The sequence below is a fragment of the Zootoca vivipara genome, chromosome 2 (genome assembly GCF_963506605.1).
Source record: "Zootoca vivipara chromosome 2, rZooViv1.1, whole genome shotgun sequence".
Taxonomy (NCBI): domain Eukaryota; kingdom Metazoa; phylum Chordata; class Lepidosauria; order Squamata; family Lacertidae; genus Zootoca; species Zootoca vivipara.
In genome coordinates this window covers 14,103,755-14,116,689 of record NC_083277.1, presented here as the reverse complement: position 1 = coordinate 14,116,689, position 12,935 = coordinate 14,103,755, and the positions used below count along the sequence as shown (strand labels likewise).

Genomic DNA, 12,935 nt, shown 5'->3' with positions numbered 1-12,935 from the left:
CTGTGCCTATTTTTATTCAGAACAACAGATACGTACATGGTATGCGGCGAATGTAATGCCACCCCTCACAAATAATTGCATTTTAGGATTATCATTTTTAAAAAAATAGCTTTTCTTTATATATACACTGCCTCCCTATTTAGGATGCATTTAAAGGAAGCTTCCCTTGGGGGAAAGCAAAGTATAAATATTTCTATATGAACATTATTAGTAATGTGTGTGTCTAATAATAATCACAGCAGACACACTTACATACATGATTGAAGGAAGCTTTACTCCCCTCAGGAGGGGGAAGATAGGTTTCTATTTAATATATTCCTATTTATTAGCTGCTCTTGTGTGCATCTGTAGTAATAATTATAACAGACACATACATGCTGTGTATTTAGGGCACATTTGAAGGAAGCTCATCTCATGAGAGGGGGAAACAGGCTTCTATTTTATATACTATATTCATTAGCCACTATTATTATTATTATTATTATTATTATTATTATTATTAGTCATAACTAACATACTGTCTCTCAATTCAGGACATATTTGAATGAAGTTTTTCCTCCCCTCAGGAGGGTGGAAAAGAGAGATGTCCAAGTTACATATTCCTATATTTTAAGCCATTATTATTATTAATTATAATATATGCTGCTAAAACTGTGTTCTGTTTGAGAAAATAAATCAGAAATTGTTTTATGACTTGTTTTCACAATTTTTAAAAAATAAACCAACAATTTCAAATTCTGTGCTTTTCATTCTGTGTTCAAACATCTGTGTTTGAAATATGATTGGCTTGGGGGGGGGCGCCAGAAGGTGATCTCGCCAAGGGTGCAAAAAACCCTAGCACCGGCCCTGCCCGTTCCTTCTTCTGATCAGAAGAGTGGGGAAAGGGCTGATGGGAGGGTGGGAACTCCTCCCAATGGTTGCATTGCAAGATACTTTTTGCAGGGCAGAGATGAAGCCAGCCTTGTGGGTTGGGGGAGCTGAAGGCAGCCTGTTCAGGAGCACTTTCGATGGGGGTAACATCCCTAGGGTGCTTGCTTGCTGCCCGGCCCGGAAAACAGAATTGTGGCACTCAAAACCAAAGTTATACACAGAACAGAGCACGTTCAACTTCTGAAGAAAGTTCCAAAACTGGAACACTCATTTCTGAGTTCGAAGTGTTCAGGTTCCAAGTACTAGGTACAGGTAGGTAGCCGTGTTGGTCTGACGTAGTCGAAACAAAATAAAGAAATTCCTTCCAGTAGCACCTTAGAGACCAACTAAGTTTGTCATTGGTATGAGCTTTCATGTGCATGCACACTTCTTCAGATACACTGAACATCCTGACATCAGGAATCACAAGACAGAGAAACCAGTAGGAGAGCACTTCAATCTCCCAGGACATTCTATACAAGATCTCAAAGTAGCTGTCTTATTACAAAAGAATTTCAGAAATAGACTGGAAAGAGAAGTTGCTGAATTGCAACTTATTACCAAACTTAAAACCACGGAGAGACCTGGTCTGAATAGAGATATTGGATTCTTATCTCATTCTAGCCATCTCACCCATTGCTTTTTCCTGTAATACCAACCGCAGACGTTAACAGTCATCAACAGGTTTACCACACCTATCAGCCAATCACCCATTCCCACCACCCTTCTGAGTAATACCCCTCCCCACCCTCTCACTATATATAAGGCTCTGGTGACTTCTGTTTCAGTGTATCTGAAGAAGTGTGCATGCACACGAAAGCTCAGACCAATGACAAACTTAGTTGGTCTCGAAAGTGCTACTGGAAGGAATTTTTTTATTTAGGTTCCAAGTAGTTTGAGAACTAAGCTGTTCGAAAACTGACATACCACTGTATTTATTTTTCCCAATTTGAACTGTATTGATCCCCTCCCCCGGTGGTGATTTTATTGAGTCAAAATTTGAGTACCCCCTAAACGTTTTTGTTTTTTTTAAAGAAAAAAAAGCACTAAGTTATACCATAACATTACATATCAATGGAAAGATTAATGAAGAATGTAATGCAAGAACTTTTATGAAGGATTATTTATTAAAACAGTAGTCATAAAGAAGAAATGTGAAACAAACAAGGGAAAAATAGATATACAGGTAGAATTGCCGCGTTGGCGCTTTGTGATAAACAAGTGGGTTTTGCATTGCAGTTTGGGTACTTGGTCTCTAAAAGGTTCAGCACCACTACCCTAGGAGCATGTCCAGTTTCAAAGGTGGAGGGAGGCTTTCCATCCTGAGTGCCCAGAGGTGGCTCCTGCCTTGGGGCAACTGGTGGATATGGAGGAAATTGACCCCTAGCACTCTCGGTTTCAGACTTGCCTGAACCTCCTTCCACATTATACTCATCCATATTGTTTCTCCCCTGTGTCATTTTGGGGATAGCCTTCTACACGCACTTGTGTCACCGTGCCCCGGGGGACCGGCACATTTCTTTGAGATGCTCTCGTAGGGCCCCTTCTTCCCTGTGACCTCTTCCTTCCTCATGCAAGACATGCAGTTGGGAACAGAGCCTTTCCTCGTTATGCCACTAAATACCCATTTTATTTTTCCTATCACCAAATATATCTATGCACACTATATCTATAAATCAAAATAATAGATGAGGGTTTCAAGATTACCTTGGGCATATAAGTAGGTGCTTTCAGTCTTTCTGTGTCTTCATGGTTCCATTATTGCAATTATAACAGTGGGAGTTATGCTGCTGTTCCTATAATACTAATCTAACTCTGCTTCCAAAGCAACACCACCAGTCTCAGCTCCACTTTGTGCAACTCTCCATTCCCAGACACAAACATTTCCAACTCCCTCCACCAAACGCCAAAACCAGCTCACTCTCAGTTAATCCTCATTCAGAAGCAACACTCCAGACTCACACACTCCCCCCTATCAAAAAGTACATTAAATATTATATTATGCTTACTACTGTGAAATGTTACCATCATTACTTTAAAAACATGTCTAGACAATGTTACATACAAACAACAGAAGCTCAAATACACTGCATGCATTTAAGACTGATTTCCTGTTATTGATGTGAAAGAGTCAACTCAGAGAGAAAGAGGTTCTACACATTAAAAAGTGTTCCATAATAACCAAAGCAGAATCTACACTCCTTCTATTTAAACCATTTCTTAGCTTTGAGTTAATTCATGGCTTGTAGTTTCCACTCTAACAGCTCTTACCCCTCAGTCTTTGGATGGTTTGTAAGACTTCCACTTCAACTGAACCTCTGTCCACTTCCCTAGGACTTATACTGTTTCTCCACAGTATGATTTTGTTGATGTTTTGTAAGAACTCCACTCTGACTGAAGCTCTTTCCACACTCCATGCATTTAAATGGTTTCACCCCATGTGACTCCGTTGATGGATTCTAAGGTGTCCACTGTGACTGAAGCTCTTTCCACACTCCATGCATTTAAATGCTTTCTCCCCCGTGTGAGTCCGTTGATGTATTCTAAGGTGTCCACTCTGACTGAAGCTCTTTCCACACTCCATGCATTGAAATGGTTTCTCTCCCGTGTGAGTCCGTTGATGAATTCTAAGGTGTCCACTCTGACTGAAGCACTTTCCACAGTCCATGCATTTAAATGGTTTCTCCCCCGTGTGAGTCCGTTGATGAAATCTAAGGTGTCCACTCTCACTGTAGCTCTTTCCACACTCCATGCATTGAAATGCTTTCTCCCCCGTGTGAGTCCGTTGATGTATTCTAAGGTTTCCACTCTGACTGAAGCACTTTCCACAGTCCATGCATTTAAATGGTTTCTCCCCCGTGTGAGTCCGTTGATGAAATCTAAGGTTTCCACTCTGACTGAAGCTCTTTCCACACTCCATGCATTTAAATGGTTTCTCCCCCGTGTGAGTCCGTTGATGAATTCTAAGTTTTCCACTGTCAGTGAAGCTCTTTCCACACTCCATGCATTTAAATGGTTTCTCCCCCGTGTGAGTCCGTTGATGTTTTCTAAGATCTCCACTCTGACTGAAGCTCTTTCCACACTCCATGCATTTAAATGGTTTCTCCCCCATGTGAATCTGATGATGTAAATTCAGGTGTCCACTCTGACTGAAGCTCTTTCCACACTCCATGCATTTAAATGGTTTCTCCCCGGTGTGACTCCGTTGATGAATTCTAAGGTGTCCACTCTGATTGAAGCTCTTTCCACAATCCATGCATTCAAATGGTTTCTCCCCCGTGTGAGTCCGTTGATGAATTCTAAGTTTTCCACTGTCAGTGAAGTTCTTTCCCCACTCCATACTTTCAAGTGGTTTATCCTCTCTCCCTTCACACTCCATGTAATTAAATACTTCATCATTCCCATTGGACATGGCCCACCAGAATTTTGACAGCCTTCTCCAATTTTTTTTCCAACCAGGGGTGGCGGAGAGAAAATCCTATTTGTTTTCTAGGAAGAGAACAAAATAATATTACACATATCAATTAGCACCTGCTCTTATTTAAACATCTTGTACATTATCTCCTGCCCTCCCTATGTTGCAAATTTTTAGGAAAGGCAAATGAAATAATGTTAAATAATGGTAATGCATCATCAGCCTTTCCTAACCCTTAATCAACGTTAATGAAGCAGCATTATCTTAGAATACGGTTGAACTGTGGGGTTTACTTTTTATAAAAAGTGGTTTCCCACAGGAAAGGGAACCTGCCCACTATTTATCAGGGTCCTAAGTTCATCATGAACTTCTTCATCCTCTGCACAATAATCCTCCACCGCTGCTGAGTGTGGGCACATTGGATTTATAGCGTTAGGGTATAAAAAAAATTAAAATAAAATAGAAAACTTCCTTCCAGTAGCTCCTTAGAGACCAACTAAGTTTGTCATTGGTATGAGCTTCTGTGTGCATGCACACTTCTTCAGACACACTGAAACAGAAGTCACCAGACCCTGTTTAGGGAAGCTTTTAATGTTTGATGGATTTCTGTATTTTAGTGTTTTGTTGGAAGCCGCCCAGAGTGGCTGGGGGAACCCGGCCAGATGGGCGGGGTATAAATAATAAATTATTATTATATTATTATTATTACTAATATATAATGGGAGGGTGGGAAGGGGTATTACTCAGAAGGGTGGTGGGAATGGGTGATTGGCTGATAGGTGTCGTAAAGCTGTTGACAACCACAGATTGTTCTAGATACCAATCATAATCCCTGGGAAATTTCTCAAGAACCCTTAAGATCCAGTTTCACCAACTCCCAAATAACAGCCCTGGAGCAGCCTTTCTCAACCTTGGGTCCCCACATGTTGTGGGACTACAATTCCCATCATTCCTAGCCACCAGGGCCAGTGATCAGTGTTTATGGAAGTTGCAGTCCAAGAACATCTGGGGATCCAAGGTTGAGAAATGCTGCCCTAGAGGAACCTTCTGTTCTGAGGTGAGGCATCTCTGACCCTCCAGTTGTGGTTGGACACAAAGTAAAGGTAAAGGGACCCCTGACCATTAGGTCCAGTTGTGGACGACTCTGGGGTTGCACCGCTCATCTCGCTTTACTGGCCAAGGGAGCCAGCGTACAGCTTCCGGGTTATGTGGCCAGCATGACTTAGCCGCTTCTGGCACACCAGAGCAGCGCACATAAATGCCGTTTACCTTCCCACCGGAGTGGTACCTATTTATCTACTTAGAATCATAGAGTTGGAAGACACTTTCCCCTTCTTGCACTTTGCCCCTTGATGTGCTTTCGAGCTGCTACATTGGCAGGAGCAGAGACCGTGCAACGGGAGCTCACCCTGTTATGGGGATTCGAACTGCTGACCTTCTGATTGGCAACCCCTAGGCTCAGGGGTTTAACACACAGCGCCACCAGAGTCCCATTTTGCACATAAAGTAAAAGTAGAGGTAAAGGGATCCCTGACCATTGGTCCAGTCGCGGACGACTCTGGAGTTGTGCCGCTCATCTCGCTTTATTGGCCGGCGTACAGCTTCTGGGTCATGTGGCCAGCATGACAAAGCCACTTTTGGAGAACCAGAGCAGCACATGGAAACGCCGTTTACCTTCCCGTCGGAGCGTACCTATTTAACTACTTAGAATCATAGAATCATAGAGTTGGAAGAGACCACGAGGGCCATCCAGTCCAAACCCCTGCCAAGCAGGAAACACCATCAAAGCATTCCTGACAGATGGCTGTCAAGCCTCTTGCACTTCGTGCTTTCGAACTGCTCGGTTGGCAGGTTGCACACAAAGTACCATCTGCCAAAGCAAGGGTGGCCCATGGTCAGGGATGATGGGGCTCTTGTCTAGTTGGACACACTTTCCCCTTCTTCCCCCTCTTCTGAAAATGCTGAATATCTGTATTTCATGTCCTCCTTCTTCCATGATCTCCAAGATCTTCCTGATACAGTCCAACTGCACACATTCCCAAATCATCCAGCACCATTTACTTCGCAAGGCTGCTGCATTTTGTCTAGGACACTGGCAATGGGACAGCACCTTCCACTGGATGAAAAGATAGAGGGTTAAATCAGGGCAGGCCAAATGGGACTCAGCTCAGTCCCTTCCTTGCCCCTCTCTACATCTGCTGCCTGAGGGGGCTGCCTCAGTCTCCCTCATGGTGGAGCAGGCCCTGAGAACAACCTTCTCTCAAATACAGGAAACATAACAAAGAAGACATTGGAGTGTAACCATGGAAAACAACAACAGAGAAAGCAACTAACAGATTCAATTAAAAAAACAACTGTAATAATAATTACACAGGCTGGGGGGGAGAGAGAGGAACCCCACCCATTTCCATAACAATCTTCGAAATCCCTTAAATCCCACAGACATGAGAACTGATATAGTGTGAATAATGGAAACCAGGTGGAATGGAGAGGAGTGAGGAACAATTATCTCTGGGTAGGAACCCTTTCGATGTTTCTCCACAGAAACACAGCCATATGAGAGAGACTGTAGTTGACAAGACAGAAGCCTCAAAGGGTGGAAATACTAAAGTGGGCTTCCTCCCTTTCCTCTTCCCCCCAATGGTTGGACTCGCTATAACAGCCCCCAGCGCCCGATGCAGCAGCTGATCTGGGACTTACGGCAGGGCAAGGACTGAGCTTCAAGGGAGGAGAGGGTGGGTGGATCAGGCCTCCTGCGCAGGGATCTCTCCCTGGTCGACTTGAAGTCATGGCAAATTCCTAGGCAGAAGGGAGAAATCAAGGCAGGCAGCCCCCAAGTCTCTCTCTCTTTCTCCAAGGTGGCTTCGATTCCTCCCCCAGGGATGCTTCCCTTCCTCCCTCAGCCCCCTAACTTCCTCTGCCCTCCTCCCCTGAGGGTCCCCTTTGCCCAGAGGCCCCCCTGGCCGGCTCACCCTTCTTGCCATATTCCTCCCAAGCGCTCCCACCTCTCCATCCAGAGTGGCCTCGCCAGATGAGCAGGGAGGGAGGAGAGGAGGGAGACGGGGGGGGGTCTCTATCCAGGCCTCTCTGGCCTCCTTTAACTCTTTCATGGACTCCCTCTCTCTGATTCTCCACACAAAGGATCGTGGAGTCAAAAGCGCCCCAGGGATTCCTGCCAGGGAGAACTCGGAAAGAGGCGCGTAACTGGGGCCTCGGTTCAAGTCTCAGCCCTTGGTGGGCCTCCCATTTCATTCCCACAGAAGCGCCGGGGGGGGGGGGCGCTGCAAAGTCCTTCCCGCCTTCCTTGCTCGCTATTCTATTCCGATTTCCTTTCCTGTAATATAAAGGGATGGGTGCTCTCAACTGACGCGAGGCGCGTCCCTCGCCTGATCCACAGAAAGAAGGGGGAGGAGGAGCACTCCCATATATTCCTTCCACACACGCCCACCTCGCCCCAAATCCTGCCTTCCCGTCCCAGCTGCAGATTCAGGGGGAGAAAAAGGGCACCCTTCTCTCCCCCCACCCCCGGCAAACAATATATAGATATATTTTGGACCTCTTTTTCTTCCTCCTCTTCCGAGAATGTGAATGGCGGCCTCTTCCCTCCAACCTTGGCTCTCCCCTCCCCCCTCCAAACCTCCTTGCCTCTCTAGGAAGCAGAGCTCACTGACCCATGGGGAGGAATGAGTGACGCCTCCCTCCCAGAACACACAAATTCTCCTCCTTCCAATCCAGCTCCGTCATCCTGTTTCTTTCCTGAGAAGGTCCCAGGTTCGATCCCCGGGGACGGCAGAGGAAGAGGACCCCCCCCAAAAAACCTCCGAAAAAGTTCTATGGGGCACGAAGGTGGCGCAGTTTATATTCCCCCTTTACCTCTTTTAATCCCTTGCCGGGAGAGGGGGGTGCGTTCATTATCACACCCCTTACACAACGTGGGGGAGGTAGGGCTGTGGCATAGGGTGTCCCCGTTACAACAGCCCTTCAAAGTTGACCGGATTTGTGGGGCTTGGAACAGTAATTTAGGACAACCCTAATGGGTAGTCCAGTGTCGTCATTAAAGGTAAAGGGACCCCTGACCATTAGGTCTAGTCGCAAACAACTCTGGGGTTGCGGCGCTTATCTCGCTTTACTGGCCGAGGGAGCCGGCGTACAGCTTCTGGGTCATGTGGCCAGCATGAATAGGCCGCTTCTGGCAAACCAGAGCAGCGCACAGAAATGCTGTTTACCTTCCTGCTGGAGCGATACCTATTTATCTACTTGCACTTTGGTGTGCTTTCGAACTGCTAGGTTGGCAGGAGTTGGGCCCAAACAACGGGAGCTTTTTAAAAATAGGGACTGGTGTTTGAACTTGGGCTTTGCTAATGAGGGGGGAGGGGTGCAGCTCAGTGGCAGAGCAGTTGTACCCCTTATTCGGCTCCCCGCTGTGAGGGTGTGACCCCCTCCTGACTCGCACCAGGATCCTGCAATGCAGGTCAGGTAGACGCACCAGTTCTGCTTCCATTTCCCAGGCGAACACAGGAAGGTATGGCTACTCTCACAACGAATCCGTGGGGCGCTCCGGGTTTCCGGCAAGTGCACCTTTCGTATCTTTCGGTGGGGAGAGAAAGAGAGGGAGTCCATGGAAGGGTTAAAGGACGTGAGAGAGGCCTGGATAGAGACCCCGCCTCCCTGCTGATCTTGGGAGGCCCCTGCGCACTCGGGTGGATGGAGGTGGAAGTTGGGGGGCTGAAGGAGGAATGGAAGCAACGTGGGGGGAGGGAAGCCCAGCAGGACATTGACAGCGGGGGACCGAGAGAGAAGTGGCCTTTTGGAGAGTCCTCTCTATCCTGTGCACTGGCTGGGGAATGTGCGGAGGGGCTGCTCTGGCTTCTCCCTCCTGGTGAGGAATCTGCTACCTGAAAAGGGGGGTCCACTTCCACCCCCCCTACCTACAAGGTTCAGGTCAGCTGTTGCCTTGGAGATGCGGGGCGCTGCATTATACCAAATCAAACCATTGGACCACCTGGGAGGAGAGGCTCCCCTCTCTCAGGCTTCCGGTTTTAGCACTTATTTCCACTGCATGGTTGATCGAAGGGGATGATGATGTACAGGAGGCATCCCCAAACTACGGCCCGGGGGCCAGTTTTAGCTCTTATTTCCAGTGCTGTGGGCACCGGCCCGAAGCTGGGTATGTTTGGGGATCCCTGGTGTACAGCAATCCACAAATAGGGGTGGAGGATGCTATAGAAATGCATTCAGGGTTTATATATAGGTAAAAGGTGAAGGACCTCTGGATGGTTAAGTCCAGCCAAATTTAACTATGGCGTGTGGTGCTCATCTCCGCTTTGAGGCCAAGCGGAGGGAGCCAGATAGCCAGATAAAGAAACAATGAAGACACAAAACTGCTTGCTTAGCACGCTTGTCAGGCATCTATTTGCCTGCATCCAAGTCCAAGCTGCGTAGCAGATAACTGTCCAGTGCGCTCCCGTTGCGCAGTTTCTGCTTCTATCACGAAAGTCAAACCTCGTTTCTAAACGTCTCGGAATTCTTTCTTCTGAAGTTTAGATAACAGTTCAAACTGCAGCTTGTAGCAGCGGAAACTTTCCAGCTTTCAGTGCTCGTGAAATAAATCACTTTCACTCCCTTGTTCATTAAAACAAGTAAGATTTATTGACATTTTAAGATAGCTTCACCCAGGAGTATTTAACTCCATGATGCTGCAGCTCTGACGAACAGCATAGCAACAGACAGATTGCTTACAGACAGTGTCATATATTTCAGATACACAATAGCAACAGGTACTACTTCCTGTTTACATGACACGTCACAAGCCCCTCGTGATACAGGACGACTGCTGAGCTATAATCTCAGCTCACATCTTACTGCACAATGTACCCAGCAGCTAAAGCGACAGCAGGCCCAACGCCTCGAAGGGGCTGAAGCCCCTGAGGGGCAAAGGCCCCTTGAAAGCGAAGCGGGGAGGGAAAGGAAAGGAGGGGAAATTTAACGAAAACTAAAGGATTAAAAGGTTAAATCGCGAAAGATAAGTAAAATGAAACAGATCACCGTTAATGTCATAGAAAGATCGCTCTCTCTTTCGGCTCACAGCGGACACGATGCTGGTGTTCCGATGCACTGGCCCAAAAGAGGAAGCTCAGGGACACGTGCATGGGCTTAAATAGAGGTCCCTCGATAGCATTTAGCTGGCATGCCATTGATCAAATTGCACCCAGCATCGAGGGACCTCCAATAGGGAGTGGTGGCCATCCAAACGTTCCCACCCACAACACAGGGTCTGGTTGCCAGGCCACTCCACAAAACGTGCCCTCTTGCTAGGGGGGACTCGATTTGTCATTCTCCAGGCAAGCCTCCAATCTCTTCTTTTTGACATGCACACAACAGGGGCTCCAATACCAAGATGAAGGTCCACCAGTGTGCATGTTGAGCACACTGCCTTATGCAAGTGAGTCATGGGCAACTTATCACCCTCAGGAGTGATGCCTCAATAGCTTCCACGTCTGCCATGCCAGGAAGACTTTGGGTATCACTTGGCAGGACAGAGTTTCAAACAAAGGTGTGCTCTCCCAAGCCCACATTCCCAGCACGTCCACACTCCTGTTTTGACGATGTTCACAGAATAGAAGATGGCAGGCTCCCCAAGGATGTACTTCAAGCACCAGGCCCAGCGGCAGACCAACTCCACCTTACAAAGACGTCTGGAAATGGGGCATGAAGGCTGGCAACATCAACCGTGCCATGTGGGAATCCCTTGCAGATGACTGCAGTGCCTGGAGACAGACAGAACATTGTCTCCTGAGACAGATAGATGCCACCAACAACATACCTCAAAAAGTATAGAAAAGCATTAAAAATACTCAATTGACTGAGCTTCTGTTCCTCCCCAGCAGAAGCCTGCCCCCGTAATGTCCTCTTTGGGGAGGGATTTTTTACCTGTGATTTTTTTTACCTGTGATCTCCAAAAAAGGGCAACAACTTTTTGGGGCGATCTCCCCCCCCCAAAAAAGCTCCAAAACCTTTTGGGCTCCCTCCTATCATAAATTCTGGCCACACCCATGAACAACAAATCCTCCCTCGGTCCTTTTCTGGATCCCTTTCTGAGATCTGCTGCTTTTTCTGTATACTGGGGAAAACTGGGGAATTAGCTCAAATGGTAGAGCACTCGCTTAGCATTCGAGAGGTAGTGGGATCAATGCCCACATTCTCCAGATAAGCTCACAAGCTCTTCCTTTTGCGTGTGTAGACCTTTTAACCACCCCCAAATAAATCCAGACAAGACTCAAATTTTTGGTTTGGTTTTTGGCAGAATTTAGGCCACAACTTTATTGATTACAATCAAGTGAGTGGTTGCATAGGCTCTGGTTTGACTAGCTCCCTGCACTGTTGCAGGTAGCGCTGACTCAGGGCACACGATAGGTCAGTCTTGGGTGAAACACCCGGCACAGTGGAAAGCGGGGTCAAGCCATTCCACCAGCCAAATGTCCCCCTGGACACAACTCCTCTCAGGGTTGACCAACCAATGAGTCCCTGGATTCCTTTAACGGAATACCCATCGCATAGGGATGGCCAGACTGTTCTGCCACCCCTATCACCTTAACCAGAGCCTTTCCGCCACATGAGCGAGAGCCCTCCCTGCCAACCACTCACCCTTGTAACCAATCTCTTAATCCTGCTGACATGGAGGTCAGCCACAAATCATTCCCAGTCACAGACAGATGAACCCCATCAAGCCTGTAAAGGAACGCATTGCATGGGTGACGGATAATCGCTCCCCCCAAAGCCAAAAACTTCTTGGCCACTGCGCTCTGCACGCGCCTCCTGGCCCTCTTGGTGGCAGCTGGGCAACGACTCTCTCCATTCACATCGTGGCAGCAGTTGCGACCAAGAAGGAATGCATTTAGGAAATCCCGGAGGCAATAAAAAGAGAGCACTTCTATGCTAAGTATCTACCTAGCACTAAAATCTATCTAGAGCATACAAAGCTACATCAAATCTATCTTGTATCTTTATGGTAGGAAGCATGCCTTGAAAGGATGCTGCCTGGCAAATGGTCTGTGGTACAAGACTGCTTTGTACTGCTTTGTAGTGATTGTCATCCTACTCGCTGGATCATCACCTTGTCGTGGTGAGTGGGCTTGCATGTTCCTATCTCCTTTCTTGCAACTTGAAGCCATTGGTTCGAGTCATACCCTACAGGCTAGAATAGAGTTAATGTATGTTTTTTTGTTGCTGCATCACCCTGTGGACTCATGTTAAGCTATTGGTCCACCAAGACCCCTAGATCCTTTTCACACGTCCGGCTAGTAAGCCAGGTTTCCCCCATCCTCTATTTGTGTAGGTGCTTCTTCCTGCCTAAGTGCAGGGTCTCACATTTGTCCCTGTTGAAATTCATTTTGTTACTCATTTTGTTATCAAAGAACGTGCCCCAGCGGAGCTGCTATTCCTGTTACAGGAAATCTCAGGGGAGCATTAACAGCGCAAGTTGCACCCAAATTCTCGGTCCTCATCCTCTCGAGTGGTGGGTCTATGGCTGGGCAGGATCTGTCCTGCCTCAGACTGCAGGGCAGGCAGCTCACAACAGGCATCCCCAAACTTCGGCCCCCCAGGTGTTTTG

General features: G+C 47.2%; 1 pseudogene; it reads right to left on the bottom strand.

Moving 5' to 3' along the window:
• Positions 1–2,760: 2,760 nt before the first annotated feature.
• The window catches only part of LOC132591585 (zinc finger protein 14-like), a 61,854-nt pseudogene continuing 51,679 nt past the window's right edge, over positions 2,761–12,935 (bottom strand).